Below are 13,433 nucleotides of genomic sequence, written 5' to 3'. Positions count from 1 at the left end.
GCACTCTAGATATGTTTTTCCTACTTTCAATAGCTAAAAAACTCCAACAAACTGGCAAAGGATCTTGCTGAACTGCACACTAGTTGCGGTAAACGGCAGCTAAGATGAAAAATTCATACCCTCTCTGAAGCCCATGAGACTTTGGCTTTAGATTTGCTGGCATGGAATGGAAAGACAAAGTGATGACCTTTTGTGGTCCCACAATGACTTTCAGTTAGATTTTACTTTACATAATGAGTGGATCAAAATCAGAATACAAGTTACTTTGGTATTGTTCTAAAAATGTGAGCAGGTGGCAGTCTGCACTTTTGGACTCCTCAGATGTAGCTAGTACCTTCAGCTATTTTAAAGTTTAAAAGCTTCATTTTCATTTGCAAGAGAAGATTTGGACATAGGCAATGCAGCGTATAAAATACCCCCATTGAAAAGGAAACTTTCAAACTGCCAAAGAGACTGGCTTCTTTTGAGGAGTTGAATCTAAAATAGAGCCACATTCTGGTGTGGTGGGATTTTTGCAGCATCTGTGTAAAGTTGGGGTCTGTCACTTGTTTAAAGTGATAACAGTTGGCAGCATATAATGGCAGTGATCCAAAAGGAGGTTGGTTTTTGTGTGTGTTTCTTCTCATGCAAGTCATTTGTTTTCCAGTTGACTAAGGGCTGGTCCACCCTAAGCCCCCAGTTCGAACTAAGATACGCAACTTCAGCTACGTTATTCACCGAAGTCGAAGTACCTTAGTTCAAACTTAAAGGTACTTACCACGGGTCCACATGCGGCAGGCAGGCTCCCCCATCGACTCCGCCTACTCCTCTCGCAGAGCAGGATTACCGGTGTCGACGGCGAGCACTTCCGGGATCGATTTATCGCATCTAGACAAGACGCGATAAATCGATCCCAGAAGATCGATTGCTTGCCGCCGAACCAGCCGGTAAGTATAGACGTACCCTAAGACTTTATTCATGGAAGGAAAGCTGTACAGACATATGGCTAACTGATTTTTGATCTTGTTGCATAATCCGAGCATATGCTCTGGAATGATGAACAGAATCTTTGGCTACTTAATATATCTTCCTGTCCCCTTTTGAGGCTGTAAGCTTGAAGGAGATCAATAATTGAGAAGTGATTAAATGACGCTTTATTAGTCTGTTTTATTACATATATTTACTGTCATGATGAGTGAATGTAATCTGTAATGGAATATCATCTGTACTGTTTTATTTACTTATCTAAAAGTCTCCATAAAAATGAGAGATGGAGAAGTAGCAAACAAATTTTCCTTTTGAGACTCTTATGAACATAAAATACCAATGCTTAGCTCAAAAAGAGTTTCTGCTGCAGTAGAAACCCAATTTAAAAAAGGAACTGCAAACAGACCCCCTCGTCATGATGACTTGCTTTGTTGACTGTTCACAAGTGTCGTCCGTCTTGTCCTTGACAATTTTATAAATGGCCAGAGCCTCAGCTGGTGTAAATTCCCCAGTTAGGCACAACTGGGGTCACAAGAAGATAGTGAACACCGAACTACGTATAGCATCAATGATTTATTCCAGCTGAGGATCTGGCCCCTACATTTTCATTATAATTTCATGTCTTGTTTCACTCAGTGGCTTTTAATATATATATATTTTTAAATCATAGAATCATAGAAATGCAGGGCTAGAAGGGACCATAAGAGGTCATGTAGTACAGGTCCCTGCACTGAGGATCAAGTTAGGGTGACCAGACAGCAAATGTGAAAAATCAGGATGGGAGTGAGGGGTAATAGGTGCTTATATAAGTTAATGACCCCAAAATCAGGACTGTCCCTATAAAATTGGGACATCTGGATCAAGTACACCTAGATCTATCCTGACAGGTGTTTGTCTAACTTGTTCTTAAAAACCTCCAATGAGGAGGATTCCACAACCTCCCTTGGAAGCCCGTTCCAGTGCTTCCTAATAATCTGCCTTGCTGCAGACTAAACCCATTACATCTTGTCCTACCGTCAATGGACATGGGGAACAATTGATCACTGTCTTCTTTATATCAGCCTGGTATTTGAAGACTGTTATCAGTCCTCGCCCTCAGTCTTCTTTTCTCAAAACTAAACATGCCCAGGTTTTTTTTAACATTTCCTCACAGGTCATGTTTACTACCCTTTTTGTTGTTCTCCTCTGGATTCTCTCCAGTCTTGTCCACATTTTTCTGAAAGTGTGGCACCCAAAACTGGACACGCTGCTCTCGCTGATGCCTCACCAGTGCCAAGTAGAGTGAGACAGTTATCTCCCATGGCTAAGGGATAGCCCAGCCTTCTTCACAACTATAACCAATTGCTGGCTCATATTCAATTTGTGATCTACTATAACTCCATGATCCTTTTCTGTAGTGCTACTGCCTAGCCAGTTATTCCCAGTTTTGTAGTTCTGCTTTTGATTTTTTTCCTTTCTAAGTGTAGTGCTTTGCACTTGTCCTTATTGAATTTCATCACATTGAATTTAGACCAGTCTCCAATTTGTCAAAGTTTCTCCTGTGCACCTCTTCTTATTGCCTTTTATGTCCCTTGCTAGGTGTCAGCTTTTACCCTCTTGTTACTTGATCTGAAGACATGGGAACATAAGAATTGTTATACCCAGCTAAGCCAATGATCAATTTGGTTCAGTATCCTGACAGTGCAGAATACTAGAGGAGATATAAAGCTCACAATGGATGATTATATAATATACCTGCAGGGAATTTTTCTTCTTAACCCTAGGCAGTGAGAGGTTTGTTTCTATCCTGAAAACTGAAGGCTTATGAGTGTTTATCCTTTCTAAAGTAATTGCAGAAGCTCTTCCTCTAAGTGTCTCATCCTTTTTTGAATCCTACTAAGTTCTTCGTTTCAGTAGTATCTTGTAATAGTAAATTCTTCAGATTACATACACTATTTTAACTTCCATGATCCTCATTTTGATTTTGCCTTTAATATAGATAAATAGCCCCCCTTTCAACCTGTGTCCAATTTCCCTATAGCAGTTGTTTGGCATTTTACATTAATGTGCAGATGTCTTAAAAATTATTCTTTGCAGTCTGCTTAATAATGGCACTTTTAATTTCTCCCTCATTTCTGATTTTTGTCTCTTTCTTACTTTATAGTTTAACGTTTGATATAAATTCAAGCCCAGCCATCTGTTTACTTTTGCTGCTTAATCTTTTCTCTCTGCTGTATAGAATTGCTTACACACTTCCTTCTTCCCTAGTCATGAGGGCTCTGCATCCATGCATAATCCTGTATCCCGGTAAATCAATGAGAGTTCTGCCTCTGAGAACGACTCCTTATTGCTTTTCAAACTTCTCACCTAGTACCACAGTATTCCATTGCATTTGTACAATCCCCATCACTTTTTAAAAGAGCCTAATTGCTCAGTAAAATGTGGAACTTCTCTCTGGTTGCCTGTACATGACGATCTGTCTAGATCAGTGGTTCTCAACCTTTTCCATACCATGGCCTCATGTTACATCAGAAAAAAGTTTGAAAACCTCCTCCCATGTAGCTGTAAGGAGAGGGACATTGTTTGTGTCCCTCTGAAATGTGTTTGTGACCTCCCTGGAAGGTCAAATTCACAAGACTATGTGACGGAACAGAGTGGTGGGTCCTCCACTGCTTCAAGTATGCAGTACTTATTTCTTGCTCAGCATTAGTCCAAAAATACAGCAGAGAAAAGAATGTAAGCTCCATAGGGCAAGTGCTCTGGTTTCCTTTATGTAGGTGGATAGTGCCTCTCTCTTTATGGGTGCTACCAAACTACATGTAGAGAAAAAAGAAAGAAGTTCTGCCTTGAGGTAGCTCTTTCTGGTATTAGCAGAAAGAGAGAAGTGGTTCAGAGGAAAGAAGGAGCATCTAGCCAGCAATCTTCCCCTGCAATGTGCAAAAGGAACTCTGACATTTCAGAAAACAAATCTCAGTAAATGTGAACGTGTTTAGTTCTGGCGCATTAATATCATTTCACAAAATTAATGGTATACTAAAATGTTAGAAAACAACCTGGTGCAATAAAGAGCCTGATCTGTCAAAAGACTGCAGGAAGATTAGTTTTTGTTGAGAACATACAACTTCATTATTAGCCAAGACTATGTTTGCTATGGAATGTGACATTTGTTTTCATTTATTTGTATGTTTGTTCAGCCTGTTTTGCCCTTTTCTCTTTTTCATATTATATTCTTACATTTCCTCCCCTTACTCTCATCCATTGACCCGCTGGGCACTGTGATGGGGTGTCATCCCACAGAAGACCTTAAGGGGCTAAGTGGGCCAATTAACTCCCCAGTTTGCACCTGGAGGAGGATCCAGGGAGCAGGAGTTGATTAAATGTGGCTCAGCTGGGCAGGAACGGGGAGGGGGCTGTATAAAGCCCAGGACGTGGCAACAGAAGTTGGCTACAGGAAGGCAGGCTGCTGTCACTCCCTGGGAGGACAGAGGTGTGTTGAGGACAACAGAGGGTAGTTCATGTTTACTCCCTGAGAGGAGGGAGTTGGGAGGCTGGCAAACCCAGAGAAGGGAAAGCCAGAAAAGTAGGAGAAGGCTCAGGGAAATAGCAGCAATGGATAGCAATGCAGGTCTTGCCTGCTAAATGGAGGGCCCCTGAGCTTGAACTTGGAGTAGAGGGCAAGTTCCCCTACTAGCCCTGGGGACCTGGCACAGACCAGGCAGAGGACAGTGGATTGTCTGGGACAATTTGTCCTGGAAAGATTTCAATACCCCGAAAGCCTTCTGCTTGCTGTGCAGAGTTGGGGGGAGGTGTACCCCTCTCCCTGCATCGCCCTACCCATGTACCCCATCTCTGCAGAGTGGGGGGAGGGGAGGAAGACACACAACAGGGCTCAAAAGTGGGACAGAGCTTGCTGGTGGCTGCTACTGTATCTGAACAAGCAGGCTTCAGACTGGTGAGTGCCAATCTACTTAAAGAGAGCATGGCTGTCTCTCTCTCTCTCTCTCTCTCTCTCTCTCTCTCTCTCTCACACACACACACACACACACACACACACACACACACACACACACACACACACACACACACACACTGTGTCACACACTCACCTCCCAACGCATACTTGTGTTGTTGTTGTTACTTCTGCAATGCACATATATTCTCTGTAATTTTATTCTTTCAAAGTATGCTATTTTGGTTTTTTATCTTGTCTATGCATTTCATAATTTTTATTTCTCTCTTATGCTTAAATTTAATTCTTTGGGTAGTGAGTTCTAAAATGCCTAACCTGTCCTTGCTGGAGTAATTTCACCCTATAGTGACTTTTTAAAAATATATATTATATCTAGGTTTTTTGTTTCTCCTGGTGGCGCACATCCACACACTACCTTGATAATTTGGTGCACATAACAAAATTCATTCCGCACATGGATGGAAAAAATTAGAGGGAACATTGCCATGGTCCACTTCAGTCAGGTCTTCAGTCATCATCTCTCTCTGGGCAGAGACCCTTGTCTCACTCTCTTCTGACCAGGAGTTTTAAGCTTCCTGACATACACTTTGATATCCCCAGCAAATCAGACTACCTAATGACCAACCTCTGTGTACTGGATTCTCTCTCAGGTCTATGGACAATGTATTGCCAACAGTTACAAGGTACCACATAGCTTTTTCTCAGTAAGCACATTTATTCATATGGCAAAAAAAAAAGCAGTACAGAGGGGGAAAAAAATTCCTACACCCTGACAGGGCCGCCCAGAGGAATCAGGGGGCCAGGGGCAAAGCAATTTCAGGGGAGCGGACATTAAAAAAAGGCGCCACCCACTGTGGCACTTGTACTCACCAGGGGGCGCGCCGAGTCTTCGGTGGCAGTGCGGCGGCGGGTCCTTCACTCGCTCCAGGTCTTCAGCAGCACGGAAGGACCCGCCGCCGAAGTGCCGCCAAAGACCCGGAGCAAATGAAGAGCCCACCACCAAAGTGCCGCCGAAGACCCAGAGCGCTGCCGCGTGAGTAAAAATCCCAGGCAAGGGATTCTCAGCCAGGGCTCGCAGAGCCCCTGTGGGTCCCGGGGCCTGGGGCAAATTGCCCCACTTGCCCCCGCCTCTGGGCGGCCCTGCACACTGACAAAACACTTATCAGAGGCCACCCCCAACCCCAGCACAGGTGGCAGTCTTTCCAATCCTTCAGCAAAGTTTGGGGGCCCCCTAGGAACCAAGATTCTGTCAGTTTGTTGAATCAAAGGAAGACCAGCAGTTTGTTTACACTCCTCCATTTATTCCAAAAGCCCTTTCTTCATTTCATGACCTCTGGAAAACCCAACTTCAACCAGTGTATGCAAACGTATCTCTCTGGGGTTGTTTATGGTTTCGACGCCTTGCCTTAATCTCCACCCATGGTTTTCTGTTCCTGGAGGAGCTCCGGTAACTCTCCCTCCCACATACAGTGGAATGCAGTCATACATAAATCATTCATAAATTTAATACAGTGGTCCCCAAAGATATCACATAGGGTTGCAATATCTGTCACACCAGTCACCTGTGAGGTGAATTGTCTGACCTGGGCAGATCCCTAACTCAACCCATGAGAACTGCAGCAAATCAAATGCAATATCCCCCCCCCCCCAGCTCTGCATTCAACAAGAGGACAAGGGGCTATGTAGAAAGGTGTTTAGGCTGTTAGGACCCAGAGATCAGAATCACTGTTGATGCAACTGTCACCACACAAAATAAAAACAAAACAAAACAGGGGTTTGGATAAAGAAATATATGCACAATACAGAACAGCATCTTTAGCCACAGTAGCAGGTATGCCAAGCTGCTCATCATAAGTATTCCTCCATGTACACAAGATATTACTGAGTCTTATGTTCTGTACATCACACATAATCACAGATAAGCAGGAAGGATGATTATAATCTAGGACATTTATAGTCAAATAATAAACTCAGACAGCAGCAACAGGGTGAGAGACACCACCTTCCTGGTCTGCAGCCAGTTTCCCTTCTCCAGTTGTGAATATGAAAGCATTATTAAATCTGACTTGTGGATGGGCAGACTACATGCTCCAAGTGCCTTCTGAATGCCAGGGAGTTTACATACTCCCTGCAGCAACAGGATAGTGCAACTGCTGTCACTGAGTAAATGAGCCAAACTGCCTTCAGTAGAACACTTGGTGTAGGCACAGCTAGGGGAAGAAGTGGAAAAAATATACCATGGGGCTTTTTTGCACATGGAAATATATTGGGGAGGTGGGAGAGGAGAGAGAGAAATCTTATCAAACTCCAAAAATGTAGTTGATAAAAAATTATATTAATAATAATAATAATAATAATATACATTTCCAAGAAGCATGTTAGCTTTTTTTATTAAGCTTGGAGTTCTAGGGTGGGATTTCAAAATGTTCAGTGTTGGCCGAGTAAAACTCCAATTGCCATCAGTTAGAGCAGAATTAGGTAATCCCTGCAATTTTTGTAAAAATCCCACCCCTATTTTTTTCCCGTTGATATAATGCCCCCAATTGGTATTTTTCAGAGCTTAAATAAAAACACAGAATAACCTATTACAAAGCACAGACGCTAAGCAATTAAATGAATTACCTAGCATTTTATTGGCATCCTATATATTTCTGTTGGCATCTTGCAGAGACATATCTGATCAGTAAAATGCAAGCTCCACTGTAGATGTCACCTATGATCAGTAAAGATCCTACTTATTAATTTAGCAAATATAACAGCTAGAACCAGCCGACTTTCCCATGCCTTTATGTCTTGATATGAACAAGTCTTCCTAAATTTGAATAAATAGCAATGATATGAGGTCACAAGGATAACAGATGACACAAGCAGGTGTATATCAACCTAGGGACAGTTGTATTTTTAGCATTACACCGAAATTGGCACCAACAACCTATGAAAATAGTCATTTTACAATTGTCTATTGAGTGTTATAGATCAATAAGAGGAGCAGAACAAATTATTGGAAAAATAGATTTAGTTATTGTAAAATAGCTAGGGAAATTGACATGTCTTTTGGACTCTGATTTAAGTTTTTGTATATATTGATCATCCAATAAAATGTGTCCTTCCAAACATCCCTTTTTAAGCACAAGTTTGGGGCCCAATCCTGCAAAGTGCTAAGGGTCCCAAATCCCACTCCAGTTTACTTTGCAAGATGAGGCCTTTATTAGGAAGAGGATCTCCCTTCCGGCATTTACCGTTTTTGAGGAAGATCGTCTAGATCCAAATAAAAAGAAGAACAGGAGTACTTGTGGCACCTTAGAGACTAACAAATTTATTAGAGCATAAGCTTTCGTGGACTACAGCCCACTTCTTCGGATGCATCCGAAGAAGTGGGCTGTAGTCCACGAAAGCTTATGTTCTAATAAATTTGTTAGTCTCTAAGGTGCCACAAGTACTCCTGTTCTTCTTTTTGCGGATACAGACTAACACGGCTGCTACTCTAGATCCAAATACAGAGACTTCCACATTATTGTATAATTGATGTCTCAGGCACAATAATTACCCAATTTGTTCAGACAAAAGGCTAAAGCAGTGGATTTTCTGGGTCCTTAAATGTTGTGTAAAGCCTTGAATTTCAGAACTGAGCAAAGTCTGGCAATTTAAACTCTTAAACCTCATTAATTTGGTCTTTTCCTAGTGCAGTGATTTTTTCTTATTATTAGGAGTACTCACTTGGGAACAGCTTAATATTGCACATACACTTTCATCAGTACCGGAACAGCTGTCAGTCTTTGACTATACAACTGTATGAACTCAATGATTAAGCATTGCTCAGCATTACAGAGAGTGAACCCAGTTTAAATTCCAACCTCATGAGTACAGCTCTCACGGATTTCATAGTCTTCCATGGCACAACACAAGAGGAACCTAACTGACCCTACAGTTCCACAGCACTGGCTGTATGAATCTCAGATACTGACCTCCCTTGCCACAGCTCGTGTCAGACCTCCCTAACTGGTCACGCTGCAGCAGTTTCATGGACTGCAGACCCACACCCATAATTGGTACATAAATCACACACACAGAAGGAGAGCTGGGACTAGAAACTTGGTCCTCAAGCTCCAGAAACATGTGTCCTCCATCATGTAAGCCAAAGGAACTACCATAGGGATGGATTCTGCGATCTTTAAGCTCTTTTTTCTGTGACTTGTCCCATTGACTTCAAATTGTATTGTGGAAGTTTTCAGATGAATAAATGTTACTCGGGATGAGTAAGGGTAGTAAAAATGGCCTTTAGCTAACAGTAGTAGTAGGTCGCTCACCTACTGTTCTGTGAACACTTATTTCCTCACATCCTGCCAGTAAACTACAAAACACAAAGGTGTGTTCTAATGACATACTTTCCTGCCTCAGTGATATGCACCAATCATTCCTGAAAAACCTAAAACTATCTTTTAAGTCAATGGAGTAAGTCTGAATTTACAGTGGTGTAACTGAGATCAAAATATATTTCAATGCCCTTCAAGAAATATTAAAATGTACCTTGTTGAGAGGGGGATATTGTCCTCAATTGGATTCTCTCTGGAAGGAAAAACAATCAAGACTTTAAAAAGAAACAATAAGAGACTGTTTTACCAGCCCGCGACAGACAGCTGAGTGGAGATCACAGGAGTCCATGCCATTTCATCAGAGCTGGATGAACTTGAACAAAAATCCCCTGTGGCCATTGGAAGTCATGTAGAAGCAGAGGAAGAATCAGAGAGGGAAACGTCCATTTTAAAATCAGGAGACTTGTCGAACAGGGAAGAAAACTAATTTACACAAAGCCTTCACCCGCTCTTGATTGTCTCTTCGTGGCCAAAGAGATGGTTTCCGTAGTTTTAATTAGGGGTAGGCATGGATCCAGATCCAGATTTCCACACATTTCAGGGTTCTTTGGGTACAGGGATTTTGATCTGGGCCCGTTTGAAATGTTTATGTTAATATAAATTTTCCAAAAAAGAGAGGTCACATTTTGGAATTGCTACTGCAGGTGGTGAATGATGCAAACAATGTAAAATCCCATTGCAGGAGGCAGATAGAGTAAGTAGTATTTTGTCCAAGAGATACACTTTTGGGGCCCAGATACAAAAGCAACCAGCATATAAAGAAACCCAACACACCCGCTAGTTTAATGCTGCCAGATTGAAATCTTGTAATTTACTCACTTCCTTCCAATCTGCTAATATTAGTAATAAATTATATATTAATAACTTGCTAGCATCCACAGTGTGTTACTGTCTGTGGTCATAGCACCTAAGACCCATTCCCTGCGCCAGAGAGCTTGCAGATTCACAATATCAATGGGCAAGACACACACACAGCACAGTAGCAGAGTGGCCAAGGTAATAAGAGTCACTCAGCTTCTTAGTTGCTTCTTTTTTCTTCCTGCCCACTCCAATATCCTTCCTCTTCTGAGTGCCCCAGTCAACTTGCTACCCCAATTTTCTCATCTTTTATGCTGCCCACCCCACCCCATAGATACAGGCTCAGTCTACATCTGGTGCCTGTTGCCAGATGCAACTTTTTTGTGACGCTTCCCCCAAACACACCCCTTTATACTTTTCTTTTTTTGGGGGGTGGCATGGGTTACACAGTGATCTCCTTAAGCTCCTGAGCAAGCTACATCACAGCTAGCAGTGTAGGAGGGGATGCAGGTTCTGCATGGCATATTTTTTTAAAGAAAAAGTTACTTAATTCCAGATAACTGCTAAAGGCAAGTGAGGCCCCCATGATGTGTATAGGGTTGCCAGATTTGTAATATTTAAAAACCAGACACTCCAGCGGAAGTGCCAGAACTTCCCCTACCCCTTCTTCTCATTTCCAGCACTTCTCATTTCCAGCCTCTTTCCCCTGAGGCCCCACCTCTGCCCCGCCTCTTCCCCCAGAAGCCTTGCCTCTGCCCCGCCTCTTCCCCCAAGGCCCCGCCCCCATTTTATCCTCTTTCCTCCCTCCAGCCTGTCACTCGCTGCTTTTCCCCCCTCCTTCTTCCCTCTCCCCCTCCCCTGGGTAAGGTCGAACTCACCTGTGGAGTTGTGGCTGGGAGCTGCAATCGCCCAACATGGATAGGGGGCATCCCCGGTTGAGTAGGGGATGGTGCGGCTGATGACCTGGCACCTCCCTGTCTCCCCTGCCTGCAGTAACTGGACTTAGGGTGTCCGATCAGTAGATCTGACAGGATCCCTGGCAACTCTAGCATGTGTATAGTATACTAAGCCTGATTGTCCTCTCACCTCCACTAGTGCGAGTCAGGAATAACTGCATTAAAGTCAATTGAATTACACCAATGATTGTAAGAAGTGCTGGAGGGAGAAAAGAATTCAGCTCTCTGAATCTTGGAATTCATAGTTTTGTATGGAAGGCACAGTTGCTAATCTGCTATCAATGTAATTTAATAGCAGAACACATAAACAGAGCCTTATAAGGTGTCATGGGCAAGGATCAATGTGATGAGGTTAGCACTGGAGTAATGCTAATGCAGAGGGTGAGCTGTAACATTGATGCAGTAACAGTTAATTATTTCACCTACAACCATAAGGTTGGCTGTATCACAACCTCTAATGGTAATAACTCTTGCTGTATGCATAACCCTTGTTCTGGGAATCAGAAAACCGCTTTTGTCATACCAGGGTCAGAAGCTGCTGTATATTCCCTGCATGCAGGCTCTGACTCATACTTGAAAGTTGCTCTGAGAGTGCTTTGCTGCAGACCCAAGTCATGGTTGGCAACATTATGCGCTGTCATCTTCCCTCCAGTGTCAGGAGGGAATAAGGCTTTAATAACAGTTACATTGGCTCTGTTTTGCTCTGCTCTTCCAAGAGTCTTTCATGATTTGCAGGCGTGTTGTGGCAATGGGCGGCACAAAGGCTGCCTCCTCTTCAAAGGAAGCATTTTCATTTTCAGGGTAAAAAGAGTTTTGAGAATAAAAATGAAACTCTCCGGACCGATAGTGATGAGGAGTAAAACTGCTCTCAGATATTAGTAAGCGACGACAAGACCATACCTGTCTCTGTGTGGGCTCTGGGCTCTGACTAATCCATGGAATTGAAAGTCTAGAAGTCACACTCAGTGAAAATAGAAGAAGCTAAATAAACAATTTCACCATTTTGTTTTGATTTCTGAACACTGGTTCTCAGAGATAAAATCATATTTTTGTCTTATTTTCATTCCATATTGCCTTCAAAAGCATGTGCTTTACTGGCTCACTTTTAGCAGGTGCTGACGAAGTTATGATTAACTGGGTATTTTAATTAGCTGCTACCAAGTTCTTTACTATGGCTTGATTAACTAGTCTGATTACACAGTCTTTATTTGTGTGTTTTCCATCAAAGGAATAGCTTAGTGTAAAGGCAGGTTGCAAACCTCAGAAGACTAGTCACATCATGTGTGGGGAAAGAACTCAGCAATTCACCTATCTATCTCCTTTCTCCTCCTCCCCAAATTAACCAATTAGGAAAAGATATTGTCACTTATAACAAGAGTGAAAGAACTGGCTGACAAGAGATTAATGATTAAGACAGAGTGTGGAAAGGATGAGAAGCTTAGAAGAAGAAGAAGAAGAAGAAAATATTTATTTAAAAATCAGATTGTTGAAGTGTCTGCTGAGAATTATCTGTGACCAGGAGACTGGTAAAACAAAGACAAACACGTGTGTGGACACTCAGATACACGCAAACCTTTTACCCTGTAAAAGTGCCCCTCTAGACACTTTTTCTCTAGATTAGTTTCTCTCTTCCTCCCTGTCATTAAGGTGGGGCATTCAGGAATGCGGATTGTTATTTCTAAATGTCACAAACCAGTCTGCTGTAAAACCTGGCTTTGCAAATGTGTTAACTGTATACTCTTCAAAAAAGTCTTTCCAATACAAAAATGACACTTACAATGCTGCCACCCTATATAAAACCCTAAAACACAAGTATAAAAGCAGTATAAAACCCTAAAATACATAGGCCAGGTCTCCACTAAAAAGTTTAGTTGACTTAACTGCATTGCTCAGGAGTGTGACAAATCCACACCACTGAGCAATGTAGTTAAGCTGCCCTAACCCCTGGTGTAGACAGTGCTAGGTTGACAGAAGAGTTCTGTCAACCTAGCTACCACCTCTTGGGGAGGTGGATTAACTACAGGGAGAATCTGTTCCACCACTGTAGCAAGTGGCTACACTGAAGTGCCACAGTGGTGTAGCAGGTTAAGTGTAGACATAGCTGTAGATCGGGGTGGCCAACCTGAGCCTGAGAAATAGCCAGAATTTACCAATGTACATTGCCAAAGAGTCACAGTAATATGTCAGCAGCCTCCCCATCAGCTCCCCTACTCCCACCCCCAGTGCCTTCCGCCCGCCGGCAGCCTTGCAGATTAGCGCCTCCCTCCCCATGCCTCCCGCCCGCCACATTCAGCTGTTTCACAGCATGCAGGAGGCTCTGGGGGAAAAGGGGGAGGAGCGAGGGCACGGCAGACTCTGGGGAAGGGGCAGGAGTCTTGGGGGAAGGGGTGG

General features: G+C 42.8%; 1 protein-coding gene across 9 annotated transcripts in view; it reads left to right on the top strand.

The window, feature by feature from the left end:
- The window catches only part of FSTL4 (follistatin like 4), a 540,889-nt gene that overhangs the window by 242,698 nt on the left and 284,758 nt on the right, over positions 1 to 13,433 (top strand). The window contains exon 1 of one of the 9 annotated variants that reach the window (XM_065555944.1): positions 4,405 to 4,897. The exons of the other annotated variants lie outside the window; for them this stretch is intronic. The gene's annotated coding sequence lies outside the window, so the exon portion shown is untranslated. Of the gene's footprint in view, positions 1 to 4,404; positions 4,898 to 13,433 lie in introns of those variants that run through there. 9 annotated transcript variants of the gene reach the window in all.

The sequence above is a fragment of the Chrysemys picta genome, chromosome 8, assembly GCF_011386835.1.
Source record: "Chrysemys picta bellii isolate R12L10 chromosome 8, ASM1138683v2, whole genome shotgun sequence".
In the NCBI taxonomy this organism is placed as follows: domain Eukaryota; kingdom Metazoa; phylum Chordata; order Testudines; family Emydidae; genus Chrysemys; species Chrysemys picta.
This window is presented reverse-complemented; position numbering and strand designations above follow the sequence as displayed.